We start from the raw sequence: 8,134 nt of genomic DNA on the forward strand, positions 1-8,134 counted from the left end.
TTGTAGGACTAACTAATAAAATTTTCTTTGTAATCGAAGATCATAATACCTTTTAAGGTGTGGTAATATTATAATGGGATTGAGATACGAAACTCTCGGATCCGGATCCAGATTTTTGGACCTAGAACTTTCAGATCCGGATCCAGATTCGAAACTTTCAGACCCGGATCTGGATCCTGTATTTTCGGATCCGGATCCAGATCTGTAATTTTTGGAATCCGGATCCAGATACATAACTTTTGGATCCGGATCTGAATCCAAATGGATCCAGATATTTCGGATCCGGATCCTTTTGGCCATCCCACATCCAGGAAGGTTGTCTGGTTGTGGGAGTGCGTCCAGGTGAATTTTAGGGAATGGAAGTGGTTAAGTTGGTCAAGGAAAGCTGACAAGGATGGTTCTCCATGTGTCCAGAGCATGAAGATGTCGTCGATGAAGCGGAGCCAGAGGAGGGGTTGGGTAGCCAAAAACTCTTGCTCAAGTTCGCCCATGAAGAGGTTTGCGTAGGATTGGGCCATTCTGGTACCCATGGCTGTACCTCGGATCTGTAGGAAATTTTGGTTTTCAAAGGTGAAATTGTTGCAAGTGAGGACAAGGTGGGCTAGGTGGGTCAGGAAGTTGGTGCTGGGATTGTGAGGTTTGGGTCTGCTATTGAGATAGAATTCTATGGAGCGGAGGCCATGGGAGTGAGGTATGTTGGTGGAGAGGGAAGTGACATCGATGGTGGCAAAGATGGTATTTGGGGGCAATGGTGGAAGGGTGCTGATTTTCTGGAGGAAGTGTTTGGTGTCACGGAGAGGAGGGCAGAGCTTTCACAAGAGGCTGGAGATGGGAGTCAACAAAGGCTGAGATTCTTTCCGTGGGTGAGTTATAGCTGGACACAATGGGTCTACCAGGGTTGCCAGGTTTGTGGATTTTGGGCAATAGATAGAAGGTGGGGGTGCGGGGATTGTCAGGTATTAACATGGCAGTGGTACGAGCTGTTAGGCCTTCGGATGGCCGCGGGTGTGGATGAAGTCCTGGATTTTGTTGAGGTGTTCGGCGGATAGGTCAACTGTGGTGGGTTTGTAGGTGGAGGGGTCAGCCAGCTGGCGGTTGGCTTCCGCCAGGTAGTCTTTGAGAGTTCAAGACCACCGTGGTGGACCCCTTGTCAGCTGGGAGGATTTTGATATGGTTGTTGAGGAGGTCTCTGAGAGCTTTCTGTTGGGGGGGGGGGGGGGGGGTGAGGTTAGGTTGGTTGTGAAAGTTATTTAAGAATGAGCTGTCAGAGGTGGTAGAAATGATGGCAGTGATGTATCTTTCCAAGGGGTGGTTGGTGGGCAGGGGGGGGGGGCTAAATTGAAGGAGGCTCGGGTGGGTTTCACTGGTAGTAGTTTGGAGTGAGGGGTTTTTGGCCCAGAAATGTTGCCATCGGAGGTTGCGAGCAAATGTGTGTATGTCAAAAAGTAGGTGGAATTGGTTGGGGGGGATATATATATATATATATACCATTTAATTGAATTGAATTAGAATTTCTGGGAACATTGGAATCACACAGACACTTTATATTATTAATATATTCGTGTGTGGGTGGTGAGAGGCAGTAATAGGTAAGGTTGAAATAGAGAAAACATCTGCTTGTACCCTTGAATTTTATCATGGTCCTCGAGTGGCTACCCTGCATTAGTGTTTGTTGCTCAAGCTATCCTATGGTTCATTTTTCTACCTGGAGGAAGCGATGCCCCAAAAGGGGAACACACTGCTTAAATGTGAAAGGAAGTATTCCTCCCCTAAGCTGTCAAGGAGGTGGTTCAAATGTGCCCAGTTGGCATGCAAACATGTGATGCCAACACACACAAAAATCTTCTTCCCTGTAAATTCCAGTAGTGATTTACCCACACAACTCCCAAAATGTTTTCATAAAGGCCCAATTAATGGCTATTTTGGTTTTCATTTATCCTTGCAAACCTTAAATATAAACCACCCCCTGTCCCCTGATTGAAAATTCTGGATAAGCCAGTGCAAAAAGGCTGAAGGCCCCAGTGCCGAGGAGGAAAAAAAAAAGTAGAGGTGAAGACCTCTTTGTAACGAGGTATGACTGAAAGACATACATTGGCCTCTCTCTTGAAGACTCAGCATATTTAAGTGTGTTGCTGGGCCTCACTGATTACACAATGCTAAAACATCTTTTTGGTCAAGTCCTAAAAAATTGCAGTGCATTTATGCTGAGCCCTAAACCTTCCAACAAAAGCAATCCATGCTTACATAAGAAGGCAAAGGATGGGGCTTGACCAAAAAGAGGTGTTTGAGAAGTGTGTGATAAATGAGACCTATATTTGCTTCCTGCCAGTGAGAGATCTCATTCCATCCTGGCATCATTGATATAGGATGCAGATGATAAGGTGATTTACGGTTGTCAAAGAAGCCAAAATAATTGGAATTAAAGATAAATTGTATTTATGAAGATCGCTCTTATCCAATGGAATATCAATGGTATTGAGTCACATAGAGGAACTGCATGTGTTATTACCACAGTGTAACTAACCCCTTTGCCTTTTTGTAGTGTATAGATTGGTTAAGACATTCAAGGTTATGCTATGGTGATGTCTCTATTGATGAGCCTGTTACTCTTAGCGACACCCTCATTGATCTGAACCAGCTTTCAAAATTCCAAATTGACATATCACTTTAATAATTGTAAATCTGTTGTTTTGCAACTAAAATCTGTCTCGGCTATCTCTGGGGCAAGGCTGTGCATAGTGTCAGAGAATCGGTACATGCTCCTCAAAGGCTGGTACCTGCAGGTGCTCCCCCTCACTTTCGCACAATACCCCATTCCCCCTCACATGTTCATTGCTGGAACCGTCTCGCATCACTACTTGCGCAGAGACTTGTTTTCGTTTGCCTGGGATAGAGTATGTGTGTCATATTTCATACCTCCAATAGAATCTCTTTTTGAAGTTGGAACACATTTTGCCAGAAAACAATTCAATTAATATTCTTAATTTCATCTTTTATATTTAAAAATGGACAAAAGAAAAGCACATCTTTTAATAAAACTTAATTTATTACATAGTGCAGTAACTTGCAGCATAAGAAAAGAATAAACATCTAGTTACAAAAAGCACAATGTGATGTATTCATTGTGACAAAATATGAAAAACACATGAATAAATACATAATTTGTGAGCATATTTACCCCATAGGCTAATTGTGTCTTGCCTATTCTATATAAAAATATATGTATGTGAATTTGTGAATATATGCATTATTCATATTTCTAAGAGCATTTGTCTTAGGACATATAGTTTTAGCAGTATGTAGGCCAAAATGATTGTACAGCATAATGTTTAGGAGCTAAATGATTTAACATTTTCCCAACACTTCTGAATCCTGTTCATTATAGGATTCACAATAATTCATCGAGTAACATTTGTGAATTAGGGAAGAAAACTTAATATGACATATTGCCAACTCAGTGTAAAATTTTGATGAAAATTATTTAGATATATCTCATAGACAATAGGAACAAAGAATTTGTATTTTTGATTCAAGGTAATACTTATGAGAGATTTTTTTTTTATTATTAGGAAGAAAATTTTAAATGTCTAATTTTGTGGAAGTACAAGACATACCACAAGCTGAATGTAGAAAATAATAATAGAGTACATGTTTCGTTACTAAAACATTTTCCAAAATGTAATTAAATACTAATTAGAAATCACTTATTCAAATAAAATGCATGTTACAAGTTACTTATAAAGTAATGATCTGAAACATTAATGTTTTATTTAAAATTAAAGACGACAAAGATCTTCACAATATGGTATTAGATAAACTGTCAGTATTTATAATGTGTGAATAGATTTTGTAGATGCGTTAAGTAATTATTTATGTAACATGGTAACATTTGTTAACATAATTAATAATTCTATAACATTTTCACCATTAAGTATGCTCTTAAGATTTTATCTGACAGTGATGTGAAAACATGATTTCAAAATAGAGCATTTTGAGTATTTTCAAGTAAAGAAAAATTAAGGATCAACCTAGGCTAGAAACACACATGAAATAAAAGGGTTCACATACTGTACTGTAATTGAGGCTTGGATGGATCTTTGGCCAACTCCAGGGCAGCAGTTTTCGAATGTTCCTTTCCTTTTGAAATCTGCTATATGATATTCCAAAATCTGAAAAATTATATATGCTTAGAATTCCTTCTAGAACATTCACGTGAATTTTCTTGGGGTTTGTTTTTGCTGTTGCCTAGATATCAATAGTTTTGTGGCTATGTAAGTCTATTAAACTATTGATAATATCTGTACAACAGTGATAGCAAACCACATGAAGGTTCATGTGAATGTTCTAGAAGGAATTCTAAGTATATGTAATTTTTCAAAGTTTGGAATATCATGACGTTTTTTTTAAAGGAGAGGAAAATTTGAAAACAGTTGCCCTGACGATGGCCAAAGGTCCAAGCAAGCCTTAAATAATTGTATGTTGATAATAAGTGGCAAAATTACAAAACTGTGGTTCTTCCTAGTATCAAGCTAAGTCCAGTATAGTATTTATGTTCACACTGGCAAGATAGACTGCCCTCACTAAAAGAAAATTAAATAAGTCAAAAAATTTTTGTTACAGTATTCCAAATGCAAAACTTTGATACAGAAAATTGTGCCATATGGTAAATTCTGTGGAATGTTAGAATTCTTTCTTGTGGTTTCCTAATTCCAGTAAGCCTGAAGTACATTCAGATTTTCGTCATTGGAGAAAGTAATAGATCAATTTTGATTATTGTGATAATTATTGGCACTGCTATGAGGCACTAGAATAATTAACTTAGCAGACTATTTAATTTATATACAATGAGATTTAGAAGAAAAATATCAAGTTGTTGGCAAGATTTGAGAGTTATTTTTGTCAACCTATAACTCAAGTGTTTGAGCCCACCCAATGTTTTTCAAAATTTGGCACCCCTGAATATGGCACAGCTATTATCTTTGAAGCTATATACTATTTGAAGCACTGGAAGAATACAGTCTCTCTCAAATGTTTTGTGAAAAAATGCAATGTCTATATTTGTTTAGGTTAATCGAGAGAGGGAAGGAGTAAGTTAAGATGTTATATACATTCATGGTATATACCAAACAAGTGCAATTTTGCAAAATTAAAAAATCAAGGCCAAATTCAGTACACTCATTACTGTAAAGTGATAATGAAATATATTTTATCAAGTTTATTTTTACTTATTCTGTGATATTGTAATATGAAAACTACAAAATTTATTATTGAGCAGGCTACACTGAAAATATGCAAAAATAAAGGAAAAGTGTCATTAAAGTTAGTGAGTGCAGAATATCTTGCAACCATTTGTAATAGCATTTTGTAAATGTCATCCCATTTTAAGAAACGAGAAACAGCTTCATTGATAGTTTTCTCAAACTTACTACATTTACTGGTACTTAAAAACCACCTAACTGTCTCCCAAGACTGGAGAAATGGTAAAACAAATCAATTATACCGATGATACTATACAATTACCTCATTGAGCAGTAGATGTTTTACCTAGTCAAATATACAGTGCAATACAATGACAATAAAATATAATTGATACAATTATTGGTTTTCAATCTAAACAAACACATTCCAGATTTTCTACACAAATATAGAAAGACGAAATTACTTATTTTGTGTAATGAAATAGGACTTACAATGAAAACTTAACTTTATAATGACAATTAAATTGCATTCTGGACAAAGAACTATACAAATTTAATATTACTCACAATATATTTTTTTTAGTTGAGGATATACAGTCACGAACAAAAGTGATACACACACATACATCTGTTGTCGTAAATTCACTCTCTTTTTCCTATGACTACAAGTGCAATTTATCATGCAGTTCATCAATAATACAGTACTATGATGAAATATACCTGAGTTAATACATTTCTACAAGTAAGTAATTGAATTACATACATGAAAAAAAAAAGATGGTGAATTGAATGATAAGTTTAACACATTCTATTATACAGACCCTGCATATCCAGCGATTAAGAATAAGACCACTATCCTTGGTAACTATTTCTTTAAAGGTTATTTCTAATATAAATATACAAGGCGCTTTTGAGCTTGAATCTCTACACTCTATTTATTCTATATGCATCATCTACTAACAGTCATATAGCGATATGTATATAAATGTTAGTTTCACATCACATGTGAATAAATCTGAAGATGGAAAAGCTGCAACAACATGCTTGACATTTTCTGCTTATCTCATGAAGATATATGTAATATCAGGTCGTCTTATTGATGATGCTGGGGGTATTTTAGTTATAGAGCATAGGATAGTGGGGGAAGACTGACAGGGAGGGCAAGATGGAGTACTGAATATTTTACTCTAGCAAATGGGCCTATGCATCAGATGTTCTTCGAACATCATCAGCAGGCATTACTCTGTTACGACAAACACTGGCCTCCATAGAGGAGGTACATACATTTTTTTTAGGGCTGAGCTGATACTGATGCCGATACTCTTACCGATACCCACTGATACCGATACTTGAAAATTACAATAAATAAAAGCTGTTCAAAATATTGATCAATAATAATGTGTAAAGTATTCTTATCCAATTAGATCCATCAATTTGCTTTAGAATATTCAAAAAATACATATTTTTGAAGATAGATGTTATGTAATCACAAAATATAGTTTTCATGCAAAATTGCTGCAAAATAAAAAAGAAAGTGAATTTTGCATAATTTCCAGGATAATTAGATACTGCGGAAGTGTCGAACTGCATTTTTTCAGACCCCGTGAAAGACCAAAATACAGGAAAAGTATCAGCCGGTATCGGTAAATGAATTCCAACCGATACTTTCCGATAATGATACATCGGCATTGGTATCCGCTCAGCACTATTTTTTTAATTTTTTTATTTGGTGTACTATTAGCTGTTGTAACTAAAAATAGCATTATTATTTTGAACTCTTGTCGCTGTCAATTCAGCATTTTTTATGAGGGCCTTTAACAAGTTATGTATTTATTTTCAACTCTCACATTTCATGCTATGATTGTATAACCTGAAAATATGAGCTAGGCTGTGATGGGGCCATATTAGGGTACTGTCCTGTCTTCCTCTGCACAATATGAAGGATTCAGTGACAGTGGGTTAAAAAAACTGATATTGTCTGGATTTTTGTGAAGAAATGTGAATACAGTGTGTGATTAAGCTGGTGTCTTATGTAGAACCAAATGTATATTTTCAGGTTCAAATGTGAAGAGTGCTAACAAGTGCCTCTGTTCCGTCAGTCGCAAAACAATGTGTAAAAAGCTAACCAGCGCCATCTCTTGGCATTAAGAATTACTAAAAACAAAGAACATCATTGAGGGTACAGCAGAGACAGACACCTGCACGCGAAAAGATCACTGTTTACAACGCTATGTACTTGCATGTATTTTTATGTATATTTACAGTTCGCTCATGCTTTATATACAATAAAGCCATGTATAATCAGTACGCGAGTGTTTTTATCATAATCTCAGCAGTACGGATGCACAACAGTCCAGAGCCGCAACAGCCTCAGATTTAAAAAAAATAATGTTTTACATGTGAGAAAACAAGGACGTATTGTACTGACAAGTTTAAAAAAATAATGTCATGCTCTCTTTCCTTGTAAAATTTCTGGACATGCTACAAGTACGTAATAGGTTAGGAAAGAGCGGAATAAAAGCATACCTCCCATAACAAACAGTTGCAACATGAAGTAAAGTAACATATTGCTGTAGTGAAACACAACTTCTGCTGTTGTTATGGACGATTATAGTGAAAACTCAATTATGTATTTTTGTGATTGAGTTGAGAAGTTGCCATATCTGATTGTAACATTATGATTGTTTATTTCATATTAGCAGTATATGATTGATTGGTCAAGCTTCAATAGCTGGTTGGAATATTATGATTGTTTCTTTATGTACATTTTATGGTTGAGGGGTCAAGTTTCAGTGTCTGATAGCAGGCACGTTTCTAGAAATATATTTCAGGCAAGGGGAGGGGGTCAGAATCAATTGTCTCAAATGTTTATATTGACACATTAATATCATTTATAATTTATAGGAGGTAAATTAATTAATAATGTATTGTTATAA

Source organism: Lepisma saccharinum, chromosome 23, assembly GCF_977018435.1.
Source record: "Lepisma saccharinum chromosome 23, izLepSacc3.1, whole genome shotgun sequence".
NCBI lineage: Eukaryota > Metazoa > Arthropoda > Insecta > Zygentoma > Lepismatidae > Lepisma > Lepisma saccharinum.